This window comes from Rhinoderma darwinii, chromosome 10 (genome assembly GCF_050947455.1).
Source record: "Rhinoderma darwinii isolate aRhiDar2 chromosome 10, aRhiDar2.hap1, whole genome shotgun sequence".
Classification (NCBI taxonomy): Eukaryota; Metazoa; Chordata; class Amphibia; order Anura; family Rhinodermatidae; genus Rhinoderma; species Rhinoderma darwinii.
Genome location: NC_134696.1, coordinates 16,019,839 through 16,037,608, shown reverse-complemented (window position 1 = coordinate 16,037,608; position 17,770 = coordinate 16,019,839). Strand labels below are relative to the sequence as shown.

The 17,770-nt window shown below is 44.8% G+C and overlaps 1 pseudogene; it reads right to left on the bottom strand.

The window, feature by feature from the left end:
• Nucleotides 1–4,222: 4,222 nt before the first annotated feature.
• LOC142662379 (olfactory receptor 5L2-like) lies at nt 4,223–5,141 on the bottom strand (annotated as a pseudogene).
• Nucleotides 5,142–17,770: the final 12,629 nt, after the last annotated feature.

Below are 17,770 nucleotides of genomic sequence, written 5' to 3'. Positions count from 1 at the left end.
TAAACGCTTAGATCTTAGTATAATACTCATTAAATTAAAGTATCTTAGCTTTCAAATGATACCAGGATTACATTTCTAGGTCCCATATTTGGGACGCAGCACTTATTTGAAGTCAGGCAGCCGGTCGAAAAGATTTGGTTTGGGATAGGAGGGAAGGAAGGAGTTGCAAGTGAGAGCAAGTAGAAAGATCACAGCCTGTTACTGTCATCTCTCCCCCTATACAACCTCCATCCCAACCCAGGGTGGTGGGATACGGGTACTTTCCTTTCTGTGATCACCTCTTTTACCAATCAGACATGATTTGTGCGTCCGTCACATTTAGGGGGCATTTTTTTTCAACTATAGTCGAGAGAAGATGAGCAGTTACACGTCTAATCATCCCATGAGCCTGTCCAGGCCATGTGCCAACTTCGTGACTCAAATGTGGATATGGTTATGGGTTATTCTACTATGACAACCTGTTTAACCCTTTGAGGACAGACCAATTTTTTTATTTTTACGGCAGTCTTAACTTTTTTTTATTTTTTGTTTGATGTAGCTGTATAAGACTTTGTATTTTCTGCACTACCAGTTGTACTTTATTTATGTACCATTTTTTTGACACATGCATTAACGTTTAATTTATATTCGTTTTTATTTTAATAAAAATGCAGAAAAAAAGCGGCGAAAATAATGCGGCACATTTTTGTTTATTTATTTTTTACGTCATCCACCGTTTAACAAAATAACCAGATCGTATCACTTCTAATGGGCACAGGATCAAAATTTGCAAGATTTACTACTACCGCCTGACTTAGGGGTTATATGATTGAAAACCGAAAAATCTTTCAGTCACCTCTATGAATTCCCAGCTCTATCCCTCAGCTCTCTATAATATACTGTATATATATATATATATATATATATATATATATATATATATATATACACAGTGAAGGAAATAAGTATTTGATCCCTTGCTGATTTTGTAAGTTTGCCCACTGTCAAAGACATGAACAGTCTAGAATTTTTAGGCTAGGTTAATTTTACCAGTGAGAGATAGATTATATAAAATAAAAAACAGAAAATCACATTGTCAAAATTATATATATTTATTTGCATTGTGCACAGAGAAATAAGTATTTGATCCGTTTGGCAAACAAGACTTAATACTTGGTGGCAAAACCATGGTTGGCAAGCACAGCAGTCAGACATTTTTTGTAGTTGATGATGAGGTTTGTACACATGTTAGATGGAATTTTGGCCCACTCCTCTTTGCAGATCATCTGTAAATCATTAAGATTTCGAGGCTGTTGCTTGGCAACTCGGATCTTCAGCTCCCTCCATAAGTTTTCGATGGGATTAAGGTCTGGAGACTGGCTAGGCCACTCCATGACCTTAATGTGCTTCTTTTTGAGCCACTCCTTTGTTGCCTTGGCTGTATGTTTCGGGTCATTGTCGTGCTGGAAGACCCAGCCACGAGCCATTTTTAATGTCCTGGTGGAGGGAAGGAGGTTGTCACTCAGGATTTGACGGTACATGGCTCCATCCATTCTCCCATTGATGCGGTGAAGTAGTCCTGTGCCCTTAGCAGAGAAACACCCCCAAAACATAATGTTTCCACCTCCATGCTTGACAGTGGGGACGGTGTTCTTTGGGTCATAGGCAGCATTTCTCTTCCTCCAAACACGGCGAGTTGAGTTAATGCCAAAGAGCTAAATTTTAGTCTCATCTGACCACAGCACCTTCTCCCAATCACTCTCAGAATCATCCAGATGTTCATTTGCAAACTTCAGACGGGCCTGTACATGTGCATTCCTGAGCAGGGGGACCTTGCGGGCACTGCAGGATTTTTATCTATTACGGCGTAATGTGTTACCAATGGTTTTCTTGGTGACTGTGGTCCCAGCTGCCTTGAGATCATTAACAAGTTCCCCCAGTGTAGTTTTCGGCTGAGCTCTCACCTTCCTCAGGATCAAGGATACCCCACGAGGTGAGATTTTGCATGGAGTCCCAGATCGATGTCGATTGACAGTCATTTTGTATGTCTTCCATTTTCTTACTATTGCACCAACAGTTGTCTCCTTCTCACCCAGCGTCTTACTTATGGTTTTGTAGCCCATTCCAGCCTTGTGCAGGTCTATGATCTTGTCCCTGACATCCTTAGAAAGCTCTTTGGTCTTGCCCATGTTGTAGAGGTTAGAGTCAGACTGATTCATTGAGTCTGTGGACAGGAGTCTTTTATACAGGTGACCATGTAAGAGCTGTCTTTAATGCAGGCACCAAGTTGATTTGGAGCGTGTAGCTGGTCTGGAGGAGGCTGAACTCTTAATGGTTGGTAGGGGATCAAATACTTATTTCTCTGTGCACAATGCAAATACATATATATAATTTTGACTATGTGATTTTCTTTTTTTTTTTTTATATATAATCTATCTCTCACTGGTAAAATTAACCTAGCCTAAAAATTCTAGACTGTTCATGACTTTGACAGTGGACAAACTTACAAAATCAGCAAGGGATCAAATACTTATTTCCTTCACTGTATATATATATATACTGCCACCCAATTCTCATTTGCTTCTTTCTACAGAGGGCACCTGTCATATAGTAATGACATTTTCGTATGTGACAGACGTTATTCTTAGACCGATATGCTAAGGGCACATCGTATCCTAACACTTAAACCAGGATCCTATTGGTTGCAGAAAAAAAGTTACAATAAATTGCCCCCCCACTCCCTGATGGAACTATAGGCAACCACCTTTTCCATATACTCTTTGTCCTGGCCCCATATCTAAGGTGGTTCCGACCAGAACTTTACATTTACCAATAAATCTCCCTGACCTGCTAACAGTCCTCGGCCTGGCATGGATAGCAATGACCTGGACATATGGAGATCCTGAAGTGTAGTTTCCCCAGGCAAAGACACTAAATCCTGTGCTGTAAAATCAGACGAGGGCAGTTGACTTACCGGTTGTACTTGGCATTTGATGAATGCCTCCTTAAATTGCAATCGGTGACCCGGGTGATTATCATTGAATAATGTCTGGATCCGTCTGAAGCACAAGCACGAGGATAATGGCCTGATGAGAGTTGTACTGGGCGAGTCATATAAGAACAGTTAGGAGCAGCCTGGGGACAGGAGACTGAGGAGACCCAGAGGGACGTGCATGACCTATGAGAATTAGGAATTTATAGATGAATTGGATTTTTTATCTTGAAGGATTTCATGATTAGGAATCTATTTTTTTTTTTTATATTTCATTTAATAAGTCCAAACATTTGTAAACAGGCCCCTGTGTCCATATAACAACTCCTCCGGCCCTGTTTCTGGCCTTATAGCTTTATTATAGACATACTGAGTGAGTCCAACAAATAATCATCCCCATCAATGTACACATACGTACACACAGCTGTAAATATTAAAGCCAGTTTGGATGTGGACATTGATGTGGATGGTGAACTTGCTATTTTTGGTATCAGCAAAGATAATTCTCAAATGTTGAATTGCATACTCAGAAGATCTCAGGGACCATGTTTGATTGGCCTGTGTGGATACACATACAATGAGTTTATGGATATTTTGAGTTCATAAACCTCGAACTCAGGGGCTCTATAGAGTGGGGAACTGGTTGCCCCTGTTATTGAAGAAGGAGCCTCCATTGCATAGTAATGTAATTTTTGGTCTTATTTGTATCTATCTTAAAAGTTGGTGAGTCTTATAGTCTGTAATCTGGTAACAAATTGGTTGTATGTCCAGAAGGATTTAAAGGGGTTTTCCAGTTTAGTAAACCCATTGTCCTATATCCTTTTAGGGAACTCTGAGCTGGGTTCTCTGTTTAGCATTTAGTGGAGAGCGGTTACATAAAGTGTCTCTTGCTCTGGTGGAGCTGTCCTGTCCTGCATTACACATCCCATTGATATGAATGAACACTGTGTAATGCTTTTTTTCCCCTGTGGTGGTGCTGCAGGAAAATTGAACACTTACTGCCAGGTTTCTCCATAGATTACAGCTGATCTCTAGGCTTCCCAGCAGGGGGGACACTTTGTAAACAACTTATTGTCAAGCGACCCTTCTAACAAGTAGGGATTGTCTAAAGCAGGCAACCCGTTTAAGCCCCCTCCCCAAACACTACAAAATACCAATCACGATGTATTCATGATGTTGAGCCATAGAAATTTTTGCCCAAGGATGTGAGAGAGAACTCAAAAACTTTAAAAAGTGTTTCGTTTATTCATCTTAACGGAAAAACTTTTTTTTTATATTTTTTATATTTTTGTTATTGATTTTTTTGCAGGCTTTCCTCACATCACTGTTTCTCAAACAGTATATGATGGGATTCAGCAGTGGAGGAAGGACGCTATATACAATAGATGACGCTTGGACAATGTAAAAGGATTCTTCAGACTTTGGCCCATTGTAGTTAAAAATTCCAGTTATGTAGTAGATGGTGACAACATCAGGTGGGTGGGAGGAACATGTGGAAAAGACTTTCCGCCTTCCCTCCGAAAAGTGGATTTTCAATATAGGGGAAATGATGTGGATGTAGGAATTCACAGCTAGAAATGTTGAAGTCTCTAGTAGAACAGTGTCTATATGCAGTAACATTTGAATGATCTTTGTATCACTACAAGCAGCTTCTAGTATTGGAAGGACATCACCGAAAAAATTGTTGATGCGGCGTTCTTCACAAAACTTCAGTCTCAAGGTCAGCAAGGTATGAGACATGGAGCTCAACCACCCAATGAGGCAGCATCCCACCAGAACTGCTCATTCATAACGATGAGGTAATGGAGAGGATTACATATAGTCCCATATCAGTCATAGGTCACGACAGTTAGAAGAAGACTCTCTGTTCCTCCAAATAAACAAAGAAGAAGAGCTGTATATAACATCTATAAGAAGATATTCTTCTGCTCCCGGTTATAGCCGGGAGGGTTACTGTAGAGAAGCATACATCTAAGATGGATAGGCAACTCAAGAAAAAGTACCTTGGAGTATGAAGCTGGTTGACCACCGGGATGATACTGAACACAGAGAGATTCCCTAAAAGAACCATAATGTAGATCAGGGCAAGTAGCAATGAACAGGCAACTTGGCCCTTGGAAATTCCTAGTAGAATGAAGTCATGCGGAGAAGTCTTATTTTCAGAAGCCATCAAAAAATCTGAGGAAAAAACATGAAGACTACTTAACACCAAAGAAGGTGTATCATAATCTGTAACAGGGGCTCCACTAGCCATGTGGCAATTTTATTACTTGTGGCTTCAGGCAAAGGGGCCTTTGAACCCTCTCAGACACAAGAGCCTGGGTGTGAAGGTTACCTCTGCACCCCTATAACTTTAGAAACTTTAACAGAAACCTCAACACAATGCCGGATCATCATACAACAGATACCACCGGTGATCGACAGACACTAATGACTTATAATGAGGTCTGTTGGGTACTGTTGCAGGGTATTTTCACACAGGGCCGATACGCTGCGTAATAGCAAACATCGTATCCGCCCTGAGCACTGTAGGGGATTCCGGATGAAAAACCGCACCAAATTGTGCTGCAGTTTGTCGGCAGGAATGTTCACTGTGGAAAACTGCACTTAAAAAACAGAATAATTCATACTTACTCATAGCCATGGGGACGCATCCCTGTGCCATCCTGCAGCCCGGCCTCCTGGGATATAACGTTTTATCCCATGTGACCACTGCAGCCTGGGTTTTTTTGCGTTCTTTGCAGCGGAATAAAAACTTTTCCACTGCTAAAATTGCAACATCTGCTATTAGTTACAGATTTTACCTTCCCATTGAATTCAATGAGAAAAAAACAAAAGAGCAGCGATTATGCAAATACAATTGACATGCTGCGGATTAAATAAACGCATCGCAGGTCAATTTCTGAGTGTTTTTTCTGATTTTCATTTACGTGTGGATGACATTTATTCAAATCTCATCCACTCTGCTGCTACTGTATTATGCTGCGATCCGCAGTATTTACGCTACATGTGAACATACCCGAAGAGTAGCAAAGACTGCAGCACTATTCTTACCATCGAATCTGCTCCTCCGACTCAGGTATGTACAGCCTAAGACAATGTTCAGATCTCCTGTGTGGTGTAGTATAGAGGATAGGTCAGTTCTCCTGTGTGGTGTAGTATAGAGGATCTGTCAGCTCTCCTGTGTGGTGTAGTAAAGAGGATAGGTCAGTTCTCCTGTGTGGTGTAGTATAGAGGAGCTGTCAGTTCTCCTGTGAGGTGTAGTATAGAGGATCTGTCAGTTCTCCTGTGTGGTGTAGTAGAGAGGATCTGTCAGCTCTCCTGTGTGGTGTAGGATAGAGGATCTACAGTTCACCTATGTGAAGTAGTATAGAGTATCTATCAGCTCTCCTGTATGGTGTATTATAGAGAATCTGTCAGCTCTCCTGTGTGGTGTAGTATAGAGGATCTGTCAGTTCTCCTGTGTGGTGTAGTATAGAAGAGCTGTCAGCTGTCCTGTGTGGTGTAGTATAGAGGAGCTGTCAGTTCTCCTGTGTGGTGTAGTATAGAAGAGCTGTCAGCTCTCCTGTGTGGAGTAGTATAGAGGAGCTGTCAGTTCTCCTGTGTGGTGTATTATAAAGAATCTGTCAGCTCTCCTGTGTGGTGTAGTATAGAGGATCTGTCAGTTCTCCTGTGTGGTGTAGTATAGAGGAGCTGTCAGTTCTCCTGTGTGGTGTAGTATAGAGGATCTATCAGTTCTCCTGTGTGGTGTAGTATAGAAGAGCTGTCAGCTCTCCTGTGTGGAGTAGTATAGAGGATCTGTCAGCTCTCGTGTGTGGTGTAGTATAGAGGATCTGTCAGCTCTCGTGTGTGGTGTAGTATAGAGGAGCTGTCAGCTCTCCTGTGTGGTGTAGTATAGAGGATCTGTCAGTTCTCCTGTGTGGTGTAGTATAGAAGAGCTGTCAGCTCTCCTGTGTGGAGTAGTATAGAGGAGCTGTCAGTTCTCCTGTGTGGTGTATTATAAAGAATCTGTCAGCTCTCCTGTGTGGTGTAGTATAGAGGATCTGTCAGTTCTCCTGTGTGGTGTAGTATAGAGTATCTGTCAGCTCTCCTGTGTGGTGTATTATAGAGAATCTGTCAGCTCTCCTGTGTGGCGTAGTATAGAGGATCTGTCAGTTCTCCTGTGTGGTGTAGTATAGAGGATCTGTCAGCTCTCCTGTGTGGTGTAGTATGGAGGATCTGTCAGGTCTCCTGTGTGGTGTAGTATAGAGGATTTGTCAGCTCTCCTGTATGGTGTAGGATAGAAAATCTGTCAGTTCTCCTGTGTGGTGTAGTATAGAGGAGCTGTCAGTTCTCCTGAGTGGTGTAGTATAGAGAATCTGTCAGTTCTCGTGTGGTGTAGTATAGAGGATATTTCAGCTCTCCTGAGTGGTGTAGTATAGAGGATCTGTCAGCTCTCCTGTGTGGTGTAGTATAGAATATCTGTCAGCTCTCCTGTGTGGTGTAGTATAGAGGATCTGTCAGTTCTCCTGTGTGGTGTAGTATAGAAGAGCTGTCAGCTGTCCTGTGTGGTGTAGTATAGAGGAGCTGTCAGTTCTCCTGTGTGGTGTAGTATAGAAGAGCTGTCAGCTCTCCTGTGTGGAGTAGTATAGAGGAGCTGTCAGTTCTCCTGTGTGGTGTATTATAAAGAATCTGTCAGCTCTCCTGTGTGGTGTAGTATAGAGGATCTGTCAGTTCTCCTGTGTGGTGTAGTATAGAGGAGCTGTCAGTTCTCCTGTGTGGTGTAGTATAGAGGATCTATCAGTTCTCCTGTGTGGTGTAGTATAGAGGATCTGTCAGTTCTCCTGTGTGGTGTAGTATAGAAGAGCTGTCAGCTCTCCTGTGTGGAGTAGTATAGAGGAGCTGTCAGTTCTCCTGTGTGGTGTATTATAAAGAATCTGTCAGCTCTCCTGTGTGGTGTAGTATAGAGGATCTGTCAGTTCTCCTGTGTGGTGTAGTATAGAGGAGCTGTCAGTTCTCCTGTGTGGTGTAGTATAGAGGATCTATCAGTTCTCCTGTGTGGTGTAGTATAGAGTATCTGTCAGCTCTCCTGTGTAGTGTATTATAGAGAATTTGTCAGCTCTCCTGTGTGGTGTAGTATAGAGGATCTGTCAGTTCTCCTGTGTGGTGTAGTGTGAGGAGCTGTCAGTTCTCCTGTGTGGTGTAGTATAGAGGATCTATCAGTTCTCCTGTGTGGTGTAGTATAGAGTATCTGTCAGCTCTCCTGTGTGGTGTATTATAGAGAATCTGTCAGCTCTCCTGTGTGGCGTAGTATAAAGGATCTGTCAGTTCTCCTGTGTGGTGTAGTATAGAGGATCTGTCAGCTCTCCTGTGTGGTGTAGTATGGAGGATCTGTCAGGTCTCCTGTGTGGTGTAGTATAGAGGATCTGTCAGCTCTCCTGTGTGGTGTAGTATAGAGGATTTGTCAGCTCTCCTGTATGGTGTAGTATAGAAAATCTGTCAGTTCTCCTGTGTGGTGTAGTATAGAGGAGCTGTCAGTTCTCCTGTGTGGTGTAGTATAGAGAATCTGTCAGTTCTCCTGTGTGGTGTAGTATAGAGGAGCTGTCAGCTATCCTGTGTGGTGTACTATAGAGGATATGTTAGCTCTCCTGTGTGGTGTAGTATAGAGGACATGTCAGCTCTCCTGCGAGGTGTAGTATAGAGGATCTGTCAGTTCTCCTGTGTGGTGTAGTTTAGAGGATCTGTCGGCTCTCCTGTGTGGTGTAGCATAGAGGATCTGTCAGTTCTGTGTGGTGTAGTATAGAGGAGCTGTCAGCTCTCCTTTGTAGTGTAGTATAGAGGATCTGTCAGCTCTCCTCTGTGGCGCAGTATAGAGGATCTGTCAGCTTTCCTGTGTGGTGTAGTAGTAGTATAGAGAATGTGTCAGTTCTCATATGTGGTGTAGTATAGAGGATATGACAGTTCTCCTCTGTGGTGTAGTATATAGGATATGTCAGCTCTCCTGTGTGCTGTAGTATAGAGGATCTGTCAGCTCTCCTGTGTGTTGTAGAAAAGGGGATCTATCAGTTCTCTTGTGTGGTGTAGTATAGAGGATATTTCAGCTCTCCTGAGTGGTGTAGTATAGAGGATCTGTCAGCTCTCCTGTGTGGTGTAGTATAGAGGATCTGTCAGCTCTGCTGTGTGGTGTAGCATAGAGGAGCTGTCAGTTCTCCTGTGTGGTGTAGTATAAAGGATCTTTTAGCTCTCCTGTGTCGTGTAGTATAGGGGATCTGTCAGCTCTCCTGTGTGGTGTAGTATAGAGGAGCTGTTAGCTCTCCTGTGTGGTATATTATAGAGGAGCTGTCAGCTCTCCTGTGTGGTGTGGTGTAGTATAGAGGATCTGTCAGCTCTCCTGTGTGGTGTAGTATAGAGGCTGTCAGCTCTCCTGTGTTGTGTAGTATAGAGGAGCTGTAAGCTTTACTGTGTGGTGTAATATAGAGGAGCTGTCAGCACTCCTGTGCGGTGTGGTGTGGTGTAGTATAGAGGATCTGTCAGCTCTCCTGTGTGGTGTAGTATAGAGGCTGTCAGCTGTCCTGTGTTGTGTAGTATAGAGGAGCTGTAAGCTTTACTGTGTGGTGTAATATAGAGGAGCTGTCAGCACTCCTGTGCGGTGTGGTGTGGTGTAGTATAGAGGATATCAGCTCTCCTGTGTGGTGTATTATAGAGAATCTGTCAGCTCTCCTGTGTGGTGTAGTATAGAGGATCGGTCAGCTCTCCTGTGTGGTGTAGTATAGAGGATCTATCAGTTCTCCAGTGTGCTGTAGTATAGAGGATCTGTCAGCTCTCCTGTGTGGTGTAGTATGGAGGATCTGTCAGGTCTCCTGTGTGGTGCAGTATAGAGGATCTGTCAGCTCTCCTGTGTGGTGTGGTGTAGTATAGAGGATCTGTCAGTTCTCCTGTGTGGTGTAGTATAGAGGATCTGTCAGTTCTCCTGTGTGGTGTAGTATAGAGAATCTGTCAGTTCTCCTGTGTGGTGTGGTGTAGTATAGAGGAGCTGTCAGCTCTCCTGTGTGGTGTACTATAGAGGATATGTTCGCTTTCCTGTGTGGTGTAGTATAGAGGACATGTCAGCTCTCCTGCGAGGTGTAGTATAGAGGATCTGTCAGTTCTCCTGTGTGGTGTAGTTTAGAGGATCTGTCGGCTCTCCAGTGTGGTGTAGTATAGAGGATCTGTCAGTTCTTCTGTGTGGTGTAGTATAGAGGAGCTGTCAGCTCTCCTTTGTGGTGTAGTATAGGGGATCTGTCAGCTCTCCTGTGTGACGCAGTATAGAGGATCTGTCAGCTCTCATGTGTGGTGTAGTATAGATGATCTGTCAGCTCTCCTGTATGGTGTAGTAGTAGTATAGAGAATGTGAAAGCTCTCCTGTGTGGTGTAGTATAGAGGAGCTGTTAGCTCTTCTGTGTGGTGTGGTGTAGTATAGAGGATCTGTCAGCTCTCCTGTGTGGTGTAGTATAGAGGATCTGTCAGCTCACCTGTGTGGTTTGGTGTAGTATAGGGGATCTGTCAATTCTCCTGTTAGCTGTAGTCTAGAGAATGTGCCAGCTGTCCTGTGTGGTATAGTAAAGAGGATCTGTCAGCTCTCCTGTGTGGTGTAGTATAGAGGATCTGTCAGCTCTCCTGCGCGGTGTAGTATAGAGGATCTGTCAGCTCTCCTGTGTGGTGTAGTATAGAGGATATGTCATCTCTCCTGTGTGTTGTAGTATAGAGGATCTGTCAGCTCTCCTGTGTGGTATAGTATTTAGGATCTGTCAGCTCTCCTGTGTGGTGTAGTATAGAGGAGCTGTCAGCTCTCCTGTGTGGTGTAGTATAGAGGAGATGTCAGCTCTCCTGTGTGGTGTAGTATAGAGGAGGTGTCAGCTCTCCTGTGTGGTGTAGTATAGAGGAGGTGTCAGCTATCTTGTGTGGTGTAGTATAGAGGATCTGTCTGCTCTCTTGTGTGGTATATTATAGAGGAGCTGTCAGCTCTCCTGTGTGGTGTGGTGTAGTATAGAGGATGTGTCAGCTCTCCTGTGTGGTGCAGTATAGAGGCTGTCAGCTCTCCTGTGTTGTGTAGTATAGAGGAGCTGTCAGCTCTCCTGTGCGGTGTGGTGTAGTATAGAGGATCTGTAGGCTCTGTGTGGTGTAGTATAGAGGATGTCAGCTCTCCTGTGTGGTACAGTATAGAGGAGCTGTCAGCTCTCCTGTGTGGTGTAGTATAGAGGAGCTGTCCGCTCTCCTGTGTGGTGTAGTATAGAGGCTGTCAGCTCTCCTGTGTTGTGTAGTATAGAGGAGCTGTAAGCTTTACTGTGTGGTGAAATATAGAGGAGCTGTCCGCTCTCCTGTGTGATGTAGTATAGAGGATCTGTCAGCTTTCCTGTGTCGTGTATTATAGAGGAGCTGTCAGTTCTCCTGTGTGGTGTAGTATAGAGGATCTATCAGTTCTCCTGTGTGGTGTAGTATAGAGTATCTGTCAGCTCTCCTGTGTAGTGTATTATAGAGAATTTGTCAGCTCTCCTGTGTGGTGTAGTATAGAGGATCTGTCAGTTCTCCTGTGTGGTGTAGTGTGAGGAGCTGTCAGTTCTCCTGTGTGGTGTAGTATAGAGGATCTATCAGTTCTCCTGTGTGGTGTAGTATAGAGTATCTGTCAGCTCTCCTGTGTGGTGTATTATAGAGAATCTGTCAGCTCTCCTGTGTGGTGTAGTATAGAGGATCTGTCAGTTCTCCTGTGTGGTGTAGTATAGAGTATCTGTCAGCTCTCCTGTGTGGTGTAGTATGGAGGATCTGTCAGGTCTCCTGTGTGGTGTAGTATAGAGGATCTGTCAGCTCTCCTGTGTGGTGTAGTATAGAGGATTTGTCAGCTCTCCTGTATGGTGTAGGATAGAAAATCTGTCAGTTCTCCTGTGTGGTGTAGTATAGAGGAGCTGTCAGTTCTCCTGTGTGGTGTAGTATAGAGAATCTGTCAGTTCTCCTGTGTGGTGTAGTATAGAGGAGCTGTCAGCTATCCTGTGTGGTGTACTATAGAGGATATGTTAGCTCTCCTGTGTGGTGTAGTATAGAGGACATGTCAGCTCTCCTGCGAGGTGTAGTATAGAGGATCTGTCAGTTCTCCTGTGTGGTGTAGTTTAGAGGATCTGTCGGCTCTCCTGTGTGGTGTAGCATAGAGGATCTGTCAGTTCTGTGTGGTGTAGTATAGAGGAGCTGTCAGCTCTCCTTTGTAGTGTAGTATAGAGGATCTGTCAGCTCTCCTCTGTGGCGCAGTATAGAGGTTCTGTCAGCTTTCCTGTGTGGTGTAGTAGTAGTATAGAGAATGTGTCAGTTCTCATATGTGGTGTAGTATAGAGGATATGACAGTTCTCCTCTGTGGTGTAGTATATAGGATATGTCAGCTCTCCTGTGTGCTGTAGTATAGAGGAGCTGTCAGTTCTCATGTGTGTTGTAGAAAAGGGGATCTATCAGTTCTCTTGTGTGGTGTAGTATAGAGGATATTTCAGCTCTCCTGAGTGGTGTAGTATAGAGGATCTGTCAGCTCTCCTGTGTGGTGTAGTATAGAATATCTGTCTGTTCTCTTGTGTGGTGTAGCATAGAGGATCTGTCAGCTCTCCTTTGTGGTGTAGTATAGAGGATCTGTCATCTCTCCTGTGTGGTGTAGTATAGAGGATCTGTCAGCTCTGCTGTGTGGTGTAGTATAGAGGAGCTGTCAGTTCTCCTGTGTGGTGTAGTATAGAGGATCTATCAGTTCTCCTGTGTGGTGTTGTATAGAGTATCTGTCAGCTCTCCTGTGTAGTGTATTATAGAGAATTTGTCAGCTCTCCTGTGTGGTGTAGTATAGAGGATCTGTCAGTTCTCCTGTGTGGTGTAGTGTGAGGAGCTGTCAGTTCTCCTGTGTGGTGTAGTATAGAGGATCTATCAGTTCTCCTGTGAGGTGTATTATAGAGAATCTGTCAGCTCTCCTGTGTGGCGTAGTATAGAGGATCTGTCAGTTCTCCTGTGTGGTGTAGTATAGAGGATCTGTCAGCTCTCCTGTGTGGTGTAGTATGGAGGCTCTGTCAGGTCTCCCGTGTGGTGTAGTATAGAGGATCTGTCAGCTCTCCTGTGTGGTGTAGTATAGAGGATCTGTCAGCTCTCCTGTATGGTGTAGTATAGAAAATCTGTCAGTTCTCCTGTGTGGTGTAGTATAGAGGACATGTCAGCTCTCCTGCGAGGTGTAGTATAGAGGATCTGTCAGTTCTCCTGTGTGGTGTAGTTTAGAGGATCTGTCGGCTCTCCTGTGTGGTGTAGCATAGAGGATCTGTCAGTTCTGTGTGGCGCAGTATAGAGGATCTGTCAGCTTTCCTGTGTGGTGTAGTAGTAGTATAGAGAATGTGTCAGTTCTCATATGTGGTGTAGTATAGAGGATATGACAGTTCTCCTCTGTGGTGTAGTATATAGGATATGTCAGCTCTCCTGTGTGCTGTAGTATAGAGGAGCTGTCAGTTCTCATGTGTGTTGTAGAAAAGGGGATCTATCAGTTCTCTTGTGTGGTGTAGTATAGAGGATATTTCAGCTCTCCTGAGTGGTGTAGTATAGAGGATCTGTCAGCTCTCCTGTGTGGTGTAGTATAGAATATCTGTCTGTTCTCTTGTGTGGTGTAGCATAGAGGATCTGTCAGCTCTCCTTTGTGGTGTAGTATAGAGGATCTGTCATCTCTCCTGTGTGGTGTAGTATAGAGGATCTGTCAGCTCTGTTGTGTGGTGTAGTATAGAGGAGCTGTCAGTTCTCCTGTGTGGTGTAGTATAAAGGATCTTTTAGCTCTCCTGTGTCGTATAGTATAGGGGATCTGTCAGCTCTCCTGTGTGGTGTAGTATAGAGGAGCTGTTAGCTCTCCTGTGTGGTATATTATAGAGGAGCTGTCAGCTCTCCTGTGTGGTGTGGTGTAGTATAGAGGATCTGTCAGCTCTCCTGTGTGGTGTAGTATAGAGGCTGTCAGCTCTCCTGTGTTGTGTAGTATAGACGAGCTTTAAGCTTTACTGTGTGGTGTAATATAGAGGAGCTGTCAGCACTCCTGTGCGGTGTGGTGTGGTGTAGTATAGAGGATCTGTCAGCTCTGTGTGGTGTAGTATAGAGGATGTCAGCTCTCCTGTGTGGTATAGTATAGAGGACCTGTCAGCTCTCCTGTGTGGTGCAGTAAAGAGGAGCGGTCAGTTCTCCGGTGTGGTGTAGTATAGAGAAGCTGTCCGCTCTCCTGTGTGGTGTAGTATAAAGGATATGTCAGCTCTCCTGTGTGGTGTAGTATAGAGGATCTTTCAGCTCACCTGTGTGGTGTGGTGTAGTATAGGGGATCTGTCAATTCTCCTGTTAGCTGTAGTCTAGAGAATGTGCCAGCTGTCCTGTGGGGTATAGTATAGAGGTTCTGTCAGCTCTCCTGTGTGGTGTGGTATAGAGGATCTGTCAGCTCTCCTGTGCGGTGTAGTATAGAGGATCTGTCAGCTCTCCTGTGTGGTGTAGTATAGAGGAGCTGTCTGCTCTCCTGTGTGGTATAATATAGAGGAGCTGTCAGCTCTCCGGTGTTGTGTGTTGTAGTACAGAGGATCTGTCAGCTCTCCTGTGTGGTGTAGTATAGAGGATGTCAGCTCTACTGTGTGGTGTAGTATAGAGGAGCTGTCAGCACTACTGTGTGGTGTAGTATAGAGGAGCTGTCAGCTCTCCTGTGTGGTGTGGTGTAGTATAGAGAATCTGTCAGCTCTCCTGTGTGGTGTAGTATAGAGGATGTCAGCTTTCCTGTGTGGTATAGTATAGCGGAGCTGTCCGCTCTCCTGTGTGGTGTAGTATAAAGGATATGTCAGCTCCCCTGTGTGGTTTAGTATAGAGGATCTGTCAGCTGTGCTGTGTGGTGTAGTATAGAGGAGCTGTCCGCTCTCCTGTGTGGTGTAGTATAGAGGATCTGTAAGCTTTCCTGTGTCGTGTAGTATAGAGGAGCTGTCAGCTCTCCTGTGTCGTGTAGTATAGAGGATCAGTCAGCTCTCCTGTATGGTTTAGTATAGAGGATCTGTCAGCTCTCCTGTGTAGGGTAGTATAGAGGATCTGTCAGCTCTCCTCTGTGGTGTGGTGTAGTATAGAGGATCTGTCAGCTCTCCTGTGTGGTGTGGTGTAGTATAGAGGATATGTCAGCTCTCCTGTGTGGTGTAGTATAGAGGATCTGTCAGCTGTGCTGTGTAGTATAGAGGATCTGTCAGCTTTCCTGTGTTGTGTAATATAGAGGAGCTGTCAGCTCTCCTGTGTCATGTAGTATAGGGGATCAGTCAGCTCTCTTGTATGGTTTAGTATAGAGGATCTGTCAGATCTCCTGTGTAGAGTAGTATAGAAGAGCTGTCAGCTCTTTTGTGTGGTGTAGTATAGAGGATCTGTCAGCTCTCCTGTGTGGTGTGGTGTAATATATAGGATCTGTCAGCTCTCCTGTGTGGTGTGGTGTAGTATAGAGCATCTGTCAGCTCTCCTGTGTGGTGTAGTATAGAGGATATGTCAGCTCTCCTGTGTGATGTAGTATAGAGGATCTGTCAGCTCTCCTGTGTGGTGTGGTGTAGTATAGAGGATCTGTCAGCTCTCCTGTGTGGTGTGGTGTGGTGTGGTGTAGTATAGGGGATCTGTCAATTCTCCTGTTAGCTGTAGTCTAGAGAATGTGCCAGCTGTCCTGTGTGGTATAGTATAGAGGATCTGTCAGCTCTCCTGTGTGGTGTAGTATAGAGGATCTGTCAGCTCTCCTGTGCGGTGTAGTATAGAGGATCTGTCAGTTCTCCTGTGTGGTGTAGTATAGAGTATCTGTCAGCTCTCCTGTGAGGTGTATTATAGAGAATCTGTCAGCTCTCCTGTGTGGCGTAGTATAGAGGATCTGTCAGTTCTCCTGTGTGGTGTAGTATAGAGGATCTGTCAGCTCTCCTGTGTGGTGTAGTATGGAGGATCTGTCAGGTCTCCTGTGTGGTGTAGTATAGAGGATCTGTCAGCTCTCCTGTGAGGTGTAGTATAGAGGATCTGTCAGCTCTCCTGTATGGTGTAGTATAGAAAATCTGTTAGTTCTCCTGTGTGGTGTAGTATAGAGGAGCTGTCAGTTCTCCTGTGTGGTGTAGTATAGAGAATCTGTCAGTTCTCCTGTGTGGTGTAGTATAGAGGAGCTGTCAGCTCTCCTGTGTGGTGTACTATAGAGGATATGTTAGCTCTCCTGTGTGGTGTAGTATAGAGGACATGTCAGCTCTCCTGCGAGGTGTAGTATAGAGGATCTGTCAGTTCTCCTGTGTTGTGTAGTATAGAGGAGCTGTAAGCTTTACTGTGTGGTGTAATATAGAGGAGCTGTCAGCACTCCTGTGCGGTGTGGTGTAGTATAGAGGATCTGTCAGCTCTGTGTGGTGTAGTATAGAGGATGTCAGCTCTCCTGTGTGGTATAGTATAGAGGACCTGTCAGCTCTCCTGTGTGGTGCAGTAAAGAGGAGCGGTCAGTTCTCCGGTGTGGTGTAGTATAGAGAAGCTGTCCGCTCTCCTGTGTGGTGTAGTATAAAGGATATGTCAGCTCTCCTGTGTGGTGTAGTATAGAGGAGCTTTCAGCTCACCTGCGTGGTGTGGTGTAGTATAGGGGATCTGTCAATTCTCCTGTTAGCTGTAGTCTAGAGAATGTGCCAGCTGTCCTGTGGGGTATAGTATAGAGGATCTGTCAGCTCTCCTGTGTGGTGTGGTATAGAGGATCTGTCAGCTCTCCTGTGCGGTGTAGTATAGAGGATCTGTCAGCTCTCCTGTGTGGTGTAGTATAGAGGAGCTGTCTGCTCTCCTGTGTGGTATAATATAGAGGAGCTGTCAGCTCTCCGGTGTGGTGTGGTGTAGTATAGAGGATCTGTCAGCTCTCCTGTGTGGTGTAGTATAGAGGATGTCAGCTCTACTGTGTGGTGTAGTATAGAGGAGCTGTCAGCACTACTGTGTGGTGTAGTATAGAGGAGCTGTCAGCTCTCCTGTGTGGTGTGGTGTAGTATAGAGAATCTGTCAGCTCTCCTGTGTGGTGTAGTATAGAGGATGTCAGCTTTCCTGTGTGGTATAGTATAGCGGAGCTGTCAGTTCTCCTGTGTGGTGTAGTATAGAGGAGCTGTCCGCTCTCCTGTGTGGTGTAGTATAAAGGATATGTCAGCTCCCCTGTGTGGTTTAGTATAGAGGATCTGTCAGCTGTGCTGTGTGGTGTAGTATAGAGGAGCTGTCCGCTCTCCTGTGTGGTGTAGTATAGAGGATCTGTCAGCTTTCCTGTGTCGTATAGTATAGAGGAGCTGTCAGCTCTCCTGTGTCGTGTAGTATAGAGGATCAGTCATCTCTCCTGTATGGTTTAGTATAGAGGATCTGTCAGCTCTCCTCTGTGATGTGGTGTAGTATAGAGGATCTGTCAGCTCTCCTGTGTGGTGTGGTGTAGTATAGAGGATATGTCAGCTCTCCTGTGTGGTGTAGTATAGAGGATATGTCAGCTCTCCTGTGTGGTGTAGTATAGATGATCTGTCAGCTGTGCTGTGTAGTATAGAGGATCTGTCAGCTTTCCTGTGTTGTGTAATATAGAGGAGCTGTCAGCTCTCCTGTGTCATGTAGTATAGGGGATCAGTCAGCTCTCTTGTATGGTTTAGTATAGAGGATCTGTCAGATCTCCTGTGTAGGGTAGTATAGAAGAGCTGTCAGCTCTTCTGTGTGGTGTAGTATAGAGGATATGTCAGCTCTCCTGTGTGGTGTGGTGTAATATAGAGGATCTGTCAGCTCTCCTGTGTGGTGTGGTGTAGTATAGAGCATCTGTCAGCTCTCCTGTGTGGT